This window comes from Giraffa tippelskirchi, chromosome 13, assembly GCF_054371585.1.
Source record: "Giraffa tippelskirchi isolate mGirTip1 chromosome 13, T2T-mGirTip1v1.2.pri, whole genome shotgun sequence".
Taxonomy (NCBI): domain Eukaryota; kingdom Metazoa; phylum Chordata; class Mammalia; order Artiodactyla; family Giraffidae; genus Giraffa; species Giraffa tippelskirchi.
The window spans coordinates 12,347,986-12,360,549 of record NC_137287.1 but is presented as its reverse complement, the minus strand read 5'-3'; the positions used below and the strand labels follow the sequence as shown (position 1 = coordinate 12,360,549).

At 47.2% G+C, this 12,564-nt stretch overlaps 1 long non-coding RNA gene across 1 annotated transcript in view; it reads left to right on the top strand.

Moving 5' to 3' along the window:
* The first annotated feature begins 1,174 nt into the window (after nt 1–1,174).
* LOC145532596 (uncharacterized) overlaps nt 1,175–12,564 on the top strand; it is a 51,668-nt gene continuing 40,278 nt past the window's right edge. Inside the window, exon 1 of the long non-coding RNA XR_014073414.1 lies at nt 1,175–1,765. This is a non-coding gene — a long non-coding RNA (uncharacterized LOC145532596). The remainder of the gene's footprint in view (nt 1,766–12,564) is intronic.

Here is a 12,564-nt window from a genome sequence, read left to right as displayed (position 1 = left end):
CTCAGTAGTTGCAGCACACAGGCTTAGGTGCCCCGAGACACGTGGATCTTCCCGGACCAGGGATCATAACCCATGTCCCCTGCATTGGCAGGCAAATTCTTAACCACTGGACCACCAGGGAAGTTCCCATTTAGTGCTATATTATTGATGGTTTGCACCATCCAGATCTACAGGGATAGATCAAGTAGTGGGTCATTGTGGCTCCTTAGGAAATTGAGAAGGAGGGTTATCTCCAAAGGAGTTGTGACCCTTTATGAGATTAAAAAGGAATGTAAACTTCAAAGGAGGTCTGGCGAATACAGAGGCATAACACACATTAAAGGGAAGGGAGGAGGCCCAAACAGGCAGAGAAAAATGTTATGTTCAAATTTTTCTTGTCTTGTCATAAAATATGAATTTTATTTCATCAACATCAGGAGCAGGAGGAAGATCACAAACAAACGAAAGTCTAGAGGAGACCATTTTAAAAATAAGATAAAGTTAAAATGTATCTGTTGAAGCAGGAAGCTTTGAGGAAAGGTTTAGAAATGACAAGTGGAAAGAAGAGATGAGGACAGACCAGGGGGCCACGGGTGGACACACAGGGAGATTTTCTGGGCTGACGTGAGCGGAGCCAGGACCAGAGGAAGGCAAGGAGGTGAGAGGGCAGTGGCCCAGAACCAGGCTCCTTTTGCCCAAGACAAAACGCTGACACGCCCATGTCTGCAACAAAGAGAGGATTTATTCACAAGGTAACCAAGGGAGAAGATGAGAAAACACATCTCAGATGTGCCTCCCCAAAGGCAAGAAGCTCAAGGATAAATGATAAGCAGCGTGGTCTGAGGTGTGGAGGGCGTGGGCAAAGGTGATTGGGAAAAGATGTGGTCATCCTCATTCTGCACAGGTGTAACCAAGCTCCAGGTGTCTGCACGTTCAAAATTGAGGCTTAGCACGATCTGAGGACAGAGATTTTGTTGTTCTGAGGTGAAAAGGCCACTGAGCTGACATTCAGGTATGCCCAGTTGGAGGGTCAGATGTCCTAGCTGGTCTTAACCAGCTCAGCTCTAACTAGATGCAACTGACTTCAAGTTTCAAGAGATAACACAGGCAAACATCTTACTGTTCAGGTTCTGTGCAGCTGGGAGGACCTGCAAGTCTTTCTTAGCAACAGTTAAGATGCAATTACCCAGGGTTCCAGTGGTGGGGCGGGGCCTCGGGGCTCCCGGCGTGGAGACCAGGTGGCAGCACTGCCCGGCATCAGTTCTGGCTGAGGTGCTACCCATCGCTCTAGCCCACCGGACAGAAAGTGCGAATAATTCTTGTGAGGTCAGGGGTCCTGGTGTGACTTAAACGAAGAGAAACAAGCCCCTGCTGGCACCGGCTCCGGATCACCTAGGCAGGAGCCTCGGGAAGGAACTGCGTGTCTCCTGAACCGAGGTGCTCCTGTGGGCCAGGACGCTTCTCCCAAGCTTGTCCCTTTTCAGTCTCGTCACTCTTCCCTTCACAAGGCTTCGTGCGGGGAGGGAGGTGGTCACGGTCAGAAGGACTGAGCTGCTTCCCCAAATCTGGAACGGGATCAGGAGCCCAGGACCCCGTGTATCCTCCTGTTGGGTGAAAGAGCCGCTTTGAGCAGTATCCAGGAATCAGCTGACCCTCCGGTGGCCACCACCAGCCGCCTCCTTGTTCTGTGTCTGCGTCTCCAGCCACCTGACGACCGGCCTCAGCAGCTTTGTGTGAAGCTCCAGCTCTCTGCCTCCTCTCTGTCCGAGCTCATGGAGTCGCAGAGGTAAGGCCTCCAAAATTTTTTTAAAAAGCGCTCTTTTCTTCCCCTGTTTGTCAACTGAGGTATTGTTGATTTGGGGGCTTCCCTGGTGGCTCAGTGGTAAAGAGCCTGCCTGCCAATGCAGGAGATGTGGGTTCGATCCCTGGGTTGGGAAGGTCCCATGGAGAAGGGAATGGCTACCCATTCCAGTATTTTTGCCTGGGAAATCCCATGGACAGAGGAGCCTGGCGGGCTACAGTCCATGGTTTTGCAAAGAGTTAGACACAACTGAGTGACTGAACAACAACAAAATTGTTGATTTACAGTGTAAGTTTCAGGGGTACAACGTAGTAATTCACAAAATTTAAAGGTTTTTATTTCTTTTATGGTTATAAAATATTGGCTATATTCACTGTGTTGTACAATATATCCTTGTAGCTTATTAATTTTATACATAGTGGTTTTTACCTTAGTCCCTTACCCCATCTTGCCCCTCTCCCCACTGGTAGCCACTAGTTTACCCTCTATATCTGTGAGTCTGATTCTTTTTCATTTTATTCACTAGTCTGTAATATATTTTAGTTTCCACATGTAAGTGATTTATCATACACTTTTTATCTTTCTCTAACTTATTTCATGAAGAGTAATGCCCTCTAAATCCATCCATATCGCTACAAAAGGCAAAATTTCATTCTTTTTTATGGCCAAGAAATATTCCACTGTGTATAGCTACCACATCTTTATATGTTGATAGGCACTTAGGGTGTTTCTGTATATTGACTATTGTAAATAATAGCTGTGAACTTTGGGTTGCATGTATCTTTTTGAATTAGTGTTTTCATTTGTATATATACCCAGGAGTGGAATTGCTGGGTCAAATGGTAGTTCTATTTTTAGTTTAAGGAACCTCCATACTGTTTTCCACAGTGGCTGCGCCAATTTACATTCCCACCAATAATGTGTAAGGGCTCCCTTTGCTTCACATCTTTGCCGACATTTGTTTCTTATGCCTTTTTGATAACAGACAGGTGTGAGGTGTTATCTCATTGTGCTTTTGATTTGCATTTCTCGGCTTAGCGATGTTGAGGATCTTTTCATGTGCCTGTTGACCAACCATCTGTATGTCTTTGGGAAAATGTCTACTCAGGTCTTCCGGCCCTTTTTTAATTAGGTTTCTTTTTTCTGTTGAATTGTATGAACTGTTTTATATATTGATATTTTGAATATTAACCCCTTATCGGTTACAACATTTGCAAATATTTTCTCAAGAAAGTGCTCTCATGGATGAGAACAAGAGGGTGGGGGGCTGGCAGGGACTGACAGAGGAGGGGTCTCGTGTACCACTCCCTCCGCCCAGAGGAGGCTGAGGGGCAACGGGGACAGAACAGAGGGGCAGCTCCCTGGGAGCCACGCTTTGAAAAGACCATGCCCCCACCTCTGCTTTTCCTCAAGGCAGCCCCTGCCCTCATGCCCAGCCCTGGGGTGGGTCCAGGGATAGCAGGGAGCAGACAGCCGTGAGGAGGAGGACAGCATCGTCTCTTCCTCATTTCTTTTTCTGGTTTTGGTTGTGGTAAAATACGTGCAATGTAAAACCTGTCATGAGTGACGCTTAGTACATTCACGGTGCTGTGCGGCCATCACAGCTGTCACCTGGTGCCAGAACATTCCCACCACTGCAAAAGGAGGCCCTGTACCCATTAACCTCTCCATTTCCACCTCCCCCCACCCCTCAGCCCTGGCACCACTAATCTACTTTCCATCCTTATGTGTCTGCTTATTCTGGACGTTTCGTACAAATAGCCTCACACAACACTTGGCCTTTTGTGTCAGCTTCTTTAACTTTTTTCTTTCTCTGGCTGTGCCACACTGCACGTGTGATCTTAGTTCCCTGACCAGGGATCGAACTCGCACCCTCAGCAATGAGAGCTCAGAAGGCTAACCACTGGGCCACCAGGAAATTCCCTTGGCTTCTTTTATTAGTATCCTGTTTTCATCCGTGTTGTAGCGTGCTTCAGTACTTCACCCTTTTTATGGTCACACAATATTCCATTGTAAGGGTATATTGCATTTTGTTTATCCAATCAGCATTAAAAAGCTGTTTCCACTCTTTGTTGCTAATAGTGCTATTGTGAACATTTGTGTACGAGACCTTGTATGAACATGTTTCACTTCCTTGGGCTACAGACCAAAGAGAGCACTCGCTGGATCAAGTGGTAATTCTATCTTTAACTTTTTGAGGAACTGCAGATTTTCCACTGTGTTAGTATTACAAATAATAATAATTAAAAACAACAGTGACCCACTCCCTGGCAGCTACGTGCCAGCCCCGTGGTTCTGTACTCCTGCAGGAACCTCTAAGGCCAGCATGACGATGCTCATCACACAGATGGAGGGAAACAGGTGCAGGGGCTGGGGGAAATTGCCCAGAGTCACAGCCAGTGATGGCTGACCCCGATTTGCACCCAGAGTGCTCCAGTGAGGAAGCTCAGTCCTGCTTCCCAGTGGGCCATCTTCATGCCTGTCCCGCTTCTCAATCTACCTGAGCTCCTGGAAGGACTGAGGGGGAGAGAGAGGGTGATGGGCAGTTGTCACGATAGGGAAGAACTCGTAGGGATGACGTGGATGACACGATGGTTTCTCAATGATTATCTTGATCTATTTTTTGAAGACTTTTAAAAAAGTTCTTTGTTTTTGGCTGCACTGGGTCTTTGTTGCTTGGTTCAGGGCTTTCTCTAGTTGCGGTGAATGGAGGCCACTGTTGATTGCGGTACAGAGGCTTCTCTTTGTAGGAGCTTCTCTTACTGCAGAGCACAGGCTCCAGGGTGAGTGGGCTTCAGTAGTTGCGGCACACCGACTCAGTAGTTGTGGCTCACAGGCCCTAGAGCATACGGGCTGCAGTGGTTGTGGCTTGTGGGCTCTAGAGCACAGCCTCAGTGGTTGTGGCCCTGGAGTTAAGTTGCAGCATGTGGGATCATCCGGGACCAGGGATCAAACTTGCGTCCCCTGCAGTGGCAGTGGATTATTGTCCACTGCACCACCAGGGAAGTCCTTGACCCATTTTTAAAAACAGTGGTGCAGACTCTTTACTCTGACGACAGTGTAAAAAAACTGAAAAAAATCAACCCCAAACAGGTGTGTTTAGTAAAACTCAACCACAAACAGATGGGAATTTGAAAGCACTGATTCTCACTGAAATACCTCTGAGAAGGAATGAAGAGGGAAGACCCCAGGGCTGCTCTGTGAAGAGTCCTCCGGTCAGCCTGGGTTGGGGCTGGACAGGGGGATTTTGAAGACCTCCAGGGACCCATGGGCTGCTTCGTGCAGTCTTGAGTACTGGATGGTGCATCTTCATCTAAACTTTGTCCTGTCAAAGCCGCAAACAGGGGCCCACAGGAGGGAACCACTCCGTGGGCTGGGCTCTGACGCCCACCTCCCCAGCCATCCTGCTTCAGCCCCAGGTCTGTGGCATTTCCCTGGCAGCTGTAGTTTGATGCCTCGTGAATGAAGCCAGGGGATCCAGAAGCTCGTCTGTGAAAGAACCTTATGGATGAACCTGACAAACGGCAAAGCAGTTTGCTGCAGGAGGGTAGATTGCTGGGCGCTCCAGGGACACAGGTGGGCAGAGAGATCCGAGGTTAGCAGCAGGAATGCTGAGCTGGCAGTATTCAGCACCCTTTGCGCCTGGAACAGAATGCCTGGTATTTTATGTTATAGCAGCAGTAAGAACAGCTAACGTACATTCAGCACCTTCCCCATGTCGTGCATTCCTGACTTAATCCAGACCACAGTCCTATCCAGGGTATGCTGTTTTTCTCCCCATTTTACAGATGAGGAAAGCACACTGAGGCCAAAAGAAGTCACAAGGCTAATAAGTGGTAGCAGGTGCCAGGGCCAAGCATTCCAGGGCAGCCACTGCCTTGAACCCCCACCAGGAGGGATGAGGCTCCCAGGACCCCTTGCCTATGTGTGTGGAAGATTCCAGCTGGAAGGACCTGCCTGGTATCTAAGGGAACATCAAGGATGAAGAAGGGGCAACTGTCCTGACAAGGTTGAACGTGACCCTTAAGCTGGCCTCCAGCTCCCTGGGGGCCCAAAGCCACACCAGGGGCCCAGTCCTGGGGAGATGGACCTTCTGGCAGCATCCAGTCCATGGGCCGGCAGTGGCTTCTCAGATGGTGTTTGATGACAATAGGGAGGGAGGAACACATGAGGGTGATCTGGACAACTTGCTTTTCTCCTGTCTCCAGGAGCAGCCCTGGAGCAGCCCGGTGGGGCAGCAGAACCAGGGAGGTCCTCCCTGCCCAGGCCACAGCCCAGCTCTTTGTCCGCAGACTTTCAAGTGTATTTCTTTGATCTTCCATGGCTCTAAATGGACTTTGCTCCTGGTGGGTCCTCTCAAGGCCCAGATACCTTGTCACAGGGGGACATCTCCTTTCTCAAGTTGCCAGCTTTGCGGGGCTGCTCTGTGTGCCCTGGGGCCTCCTCTGCAACCCCAACCCAGGCTAGAGACATGTCATCCTCTCAGCCCTCGGGCCACAGAGTAGCCCACGGGCAGAGCTGGCAGAAGATGTTTCTGGTGGGTCCACGTCCCCCGCCAAAAGCCCCAGTGGTCAGGTTGCAGCCAGTTCTCACCCCTGTTGCCGCAGGGAGCCTGGCTGCCGCAGCATTCCAGGTCTTCTGGAATGGAGCTAGAGCCATCCTTCCTGCAGTCCTTGGGTGATAGGATCTTCTTACTCCTGCCCACAGGTGCCCATGCATATTTTATTTAAAAAAATATATTTATTTTTGGCTGTGCTTGGTCTTCATTGCTGAGCAGGCTTTGCTCTAGTTGCAGTGAGCAGGGGCCACTCTCTAGTTGCGGTGCGTGGACTTCTCATTGCAGTGGCTTTTCCTGTTACAGAGCACAGGCTGGGGGTGCCTGGGCTTCAGCGGTTGCAGCATGCGAGCTCAGTAGTTGTGGCCCATGGGCTTTTTAGCTGCACATGGAATCTTCCTGGGCCAGCGATTGAACCCATGTCCCCTGCATTGACAGGCAGATTCTTACCCACCGTGCCACCAAGGAGGTCCAGACCCCTCCATTTAAAGGAGACCAGATAACCTGCGCTTGGACCCAAACCCTCTGACTCTAATGCGTCTCTGCCACTGACTAGATGACCTTGAAATAGTGAAAGTGTCAGTCACTCAGTCGTGTCCGACTCTTTGTGATCCCATGGACTTGTACTGTCCATGGAATTCTCCAGGCAAGAATACTGGGGTGGGTTGCCATCTACTTCTCCAGGGGATCTTCCCGACCCAGGGATCAAAGCCAGGTCTCCCACATTGCAAGCAGATTCTTTACCATCTGAACCACCAGGGAAACTTTGGGCCAGTTATTTAACCACTCTGCACCTCAGTTTACCCATCTGTACAGTAGGGATGATACACCACTATCATGAGGCGGATGTGAGGATTCAAAGTGGTCATGTAAACAAATGGTGCTGGGACAAAGATATCCACAAGCAAAAGAAGGAAACTGGATGAACCATGCACAAATATTAACTCAAAATGGATGAACGATCTAAATTTAAGAGTAAAACTATAAAAGTCTTAGAAGCAAATAAAAGTAAATGTTCATTAACTTGAGTTAGACATAAACCTTCTTAGATACGATACCAAAAGCATAATGATGAAAGAAAAGGTAGATAAATTGGACTTCATGAAAATTAAAAATATTTGTGCTTCAAAAGGTACCATCAAGAAAGTGTAAAGATAACCCATGGAATAGGAGACGATTCCATAATTTGCAATTGCAATAATTGCAAATGGGATATCTGATAAGGGACTTGCATCCAGTATAGATAAAGAACTCAACACCCAGCAACAAAAAGACACCCAATTTTAAAATGGGCAAACTATCTGAATAGACATTTCCCCAAGAAATGTATACAAATGGCTAATAAATACACAAAAAGATGCTCAGCATCATTAGTCATTAGAGAAATCAGATCTAAACACGAATGAGATACCACTTCACGCCCATTGCAATGGTTCTAATAAGACAGGCAGACAGTAACAAATGTTGGCAAAGATACGGAGAAATTGGAACCATTGTGCGTTACAATATCAAATGGTACAGCCATTCTGGAAAACAGTATATAGCAGTTCCTCAGAGAGTTAACCGTGAAATTACAGTCTTACCCAGAAGCCTCACCCCTAGGTTTATCTGCCAGAACAGAAAACAGATGTTCACACAAAAACTTGTATACAAATATTCATAGCACAGCTATTCATGTAACAGCCAAAACATGGAAACAACTCAAAAGTCCAAAATCTGACGAAAGGATGGACAAAGTCTACTATATCCAAACAGTGGAATGCTATTCAGCTGTGACAAAGAATAGAATACTGATTCACATGACATCATGGATGAATCTTAGAAACATGCTAAGTGAAAGAAGTCAGTCACAAAGGACCACGTTTTGAATAGTCTCTTTTTTCCTTCTTTGATAAAAGATGTGTTTATGGGTGGGAAGGGGTAAATCAGGGCCACCCTCAGGTGTGAGAGGGTAAATCCGGATAGTAGGAAAGTCTATCTGTAAAATCATCTAACAAAATATTAAGCAAAATATCCTGAATGAGAAGCCTGGGAAAGAAGTGTCTAATACATGTGTGGGTTAGGGTCTGGTGGGCAATTTGCCCAAACCCCCACCAGGCTGATGTCCTGTGGCCTCCCTGTGCAGAGACTGGGCTTAGCCGTGTTAATGCAGAGAATTAAGCGGTAGGTTCAAAGTCATCTTCGGTGAAGTGGAGGTTGAACTTCCCTGATTCTTATTGAATGAGGAGAGAGAGGCTCAGATAAGAAACTACTCAAAACGAAGAGCCTCATTTTTCTAGTTTCCGCGTATATACATTAGTATATATTTTTCTCTTTCTGACTTACTTCACTCTATATGACAGTCTCTTGGTCCACTCATGTCTCTGTAGATGACACAATTTCACTCCTTTTTGTGGCTGAGTAATGTTCCATTGTGTGTGTGTATATATATATATAAAACACATCTTCTTTATCCATTCTTCTGTTGATGGACATTTAGGTTGCTTCCATGTCCTAGCTGTTGTAAAGAGTACTACAGTGAGCATTGAGGTATATGTATTTTTGTTTGAATTATGGTTTTCTCTGCGTATATGTGCAGGAGTGGAATTGCTGGGTCAAATGGTAGTTCTATTTTTAGTTTTTTTTTTTTAAGGAACCTCCATACTTTTCTCCACAGTGGCTGTATCAATTTACATTCCCACCAACAGTGCAAGAGGGTTCCCTTTTATTCACACCCTCTCCAGCAATTATTGTTTGTGGATTTTGTGATGGTGGCCTGAGTGATCCTTTTTATATGAAATGTATAGAATAGGCACATCCATACAGACAGAAAGTAGATTAGGTGTTGCTAGAGGCATGGGCGAGGGAGGGAGGGAAGGGAAGGAGAGTGAATATCAATACTGATGGGTCACAGGTTCCTTTGAGGAGTGATGAAAATCTTCTGGAACTAGATAGTAGAGAAGATTGTACAACCATCTGAATGTACTAAAAACCACTGGATTGTATACTTTCAGTCGGCTATGTGAATTACGTTACAATAAGTGAGTTATATTAAATGGTAATCCATGCAGGGACTTCCCTGGCAGTCCGGTGGCTGAGACTTCATCTTCCAATGCATGGAGTGTGGGTTCAATCCCTGGTTGGGGAGAAGATCTCACATGCCTTGGGGCCAAAAATTCAGAACATAAAACAGAGGCAATATTGTAACAAGTCAATAAAGATTTTTTAAAAATGGTAATCTTTGTAAAGCACAAAACATGTAGACATTCTTTAGTCCCTATTCCAGCCCGTGTCGGTGTAAGCACTGCCCAAGGTTCCAGGGCCCATCCAGTCTCGGCGGAGAAGATGAAAAGGGTTCTTAGTTGGCTGCTGGCTTCTCAGCCTCGCATCTGCCACCCCGTGGGAGGTGTGCACTGTGAACTTCCTGTGGGTTTTCTCTCTCCCTTTGGGGATTTTGTGATGTTCCGGTCTGAGGTGTGTGTGCATGCTCAGTCACTTCAGTCATGTCCTACTCTCTGCAATCCTATGGGCCACAGCCTGCCAGGCTCCTCTGTCCATGGGATTCTCCAGACAAGAATTCTGGAGTGGGTTTCCATGCCCTCCTGCAGGGCATCTTCCTGACCCAGGGATGGAACCCACATCTCTTATGTCTCCTGTATCGACAGACAGGTTCTTTACCACTAGCACCACATGGGAAGCCCTCTGGGACATACTGTCTGCATCTCTTTCCCAACACACACAAATGAAGCCACCCTCCCCTCCAGCCATCACGTGTAAGCAAGACCACAAACCAGTAGGCAGGGCTGCAAAACCTACTCTCCAAAACCAAAGTCCATCATTGCTGTCTCCGGTATTGAGAAGCAGGATCTTCTCTTTTCTTGTATTTCATGACAAAATCCATTTCCTCCCCTTTGTACTCAGTGTTCTGGGTAATTGTGTGTCAGAGATGACAAGTTTAGAAAAGGAGAGGAGAGAGGCAGGCAGAAAGGGGAAACAGAGCTTTGGTGCCAGCAAGAGCTGAGTTCAAATCCTGCCTCCACCACTGACTATCATGTAACCTCGGGCCCTTTGATTCCAGTAAGAACACCTAACTTCATAGGACTGTTGTGAGGATAAAATAAAATGTGCCAAAATGCTAGAAAAATTAAAAGTGCAACATAACACATGCAGCATGCCTCATCTGGTCTCTGGCAGCCAGCATGTAGTAGACAGTGGTAATCATAAGAAATCCATTTTTATGATTCAAAGCTGAGACGATGATAGATAACTTGAAACCAAATGGATGTCCTGTGTCACCAAATCCAAGGTCGATTTCTGCCTGTTGCTCCTGCCCTCCCATCTCTCACTGTATCACAGACACTGAGGACCCCTCTGTCTTGGTTCCCATCCACCAGCTCTTCTCTGTGCTCCCTTGGTATGAGAACTCCCCCCAAAGACCTGTTCTGAATCCTCTTCCAGACTTTGATGTCCCTCTCCTGGTGAGCTGCTCCCTCCTGGGGCTCTAAAGATGCCTATAATTTAAAGACTTTGCAAACCACATCATTTCCACAGCTGCCAGTCTGCCCATGGAAACATCTAGCCACCACCTCACAGTCCACATATTCAAAGTCAAAAGGACCATCTTTTCTGCCCCACATTCCGAGTCTCTTATTTCAGTCAATGGCACATCAACCTGTCAGCCATTCATTCATTCATCATCAAGTCCTTCCTCCAATTGGTCAAATCTATTCCTACGATGCATCTGACTTCTTTAGGTCTCCTTTTCATAGCCTCCTTCTTTTCTCTCTCTTTCTTTTTTTTGGCATGTGGGATCTTAGTTCCCTGTGCCACCTGCAGTGGAAGTGCAGAGTCTTAACCACTGGACTGCCAGGGAAGTCCCTGACCTTCTCTTAAAGAGAGTCCAGGAGCTTGGCTCTTCACTGCTAGAAAAAACCCAGGATCCTGCCTAATCTGGCCCCAGCCTACCTGACACATTCATCTCCCAGTACCTCCCTGTGTTAGATTCATATCAGATGACCTGCCATCCTTGAGCTAGAAACAGTCCCTTGCCTTCCCCTAGGCTGATTCCTGAACTGGGATTGAAGTCAGTATTGGTCTGAAGGCAAATTTTACCAAGTGGCCTATCTTAGCTTTGGAAGATGAGTAGGGAAATAAACTGCTGTCAAGTACTGTCTCTCAATAATTGTCTGTCTGCTCAGGAAAGGCAAGCAGCTGGCTGTGAGGCTGGCTGTTCATTGCACTGGTCACCTTCACTCCCTAAAATGAGTCCCGTTCACTGCCCCCTAATACCGCTCGCTCTGTGGGATCCTCTTCACACCTCCTTCCTCCCCTGCGGCCTGTCCTTCTGGAGGTCAAGGATCCCGATTCCAGGCATACACCCCCTCCAGCCTGAACGCTCATCTGACCACCCTGACTCAGGCTCTTAATGGCTGAGTTGGAAGCTGGGCCTTGTAATGAAGCGCTGGAGGCCATGCAGAACTGTCCTGCATGCAGACACCGTGACCCGGGGAGGTGATTTCAATTCAATAGTTAATTATACTTTGACTGTTGAAATCTCTACCGAATCACTACCATCTGAAGGATGGAATGAACTCAGCCACATTGGGTGAAAGATCAGGTGACAGGGGACAGTCCCTGCAGATAATACTTCCCCGGAGGGTTTTTCCCCTCTTTGGAGACTGGGTGCAGAAAGTTAGCATTCGGCTCTTAATCCTCAATTCACCTATCCCCTCCCCTACTCCAGCGCCCAGCCAGAAGCACCCATTCTGGTAGGTTTATTAGATCCTTGGATGTGTGTTGTGTGATGGGCACGTGGGGGTGCTATTCAGTGTGTGTAGTCATCCTCAGTGTACGTAGTCTCCTGCATTGTAGGCGGATTCTTTACTGCGTGAGCCATTGGGGAAGTCCAAAAGTGCATCTAGAAACTCACATTTTACCCACAAAGGGAAACCAGGTTTTGTCTCCATGTCTGCCCCTCTGAGAATCTGTTTCTGGTATAGCCTACATTCTCTCCTTTCCCAGCCTCACCACCAACTCATCTCTCATCTTTTTTTTTTTTTTTAAAGCTTTATACATTTTAGTTTTTAAAACATTTTTATTAGTTTATTGGCTGCACTAGGGCTCTGTTGCTGCACTTGGGCTCTCTCTAGTTGGGGCGAGCAGGGGCTACTTTTTATCGTGGTGCACGGGCTTCTCATTGTGGTGGCTTCTCTTGTGGCAGGTTGCAGGCTCTAGGCACACAGGCTGCAAT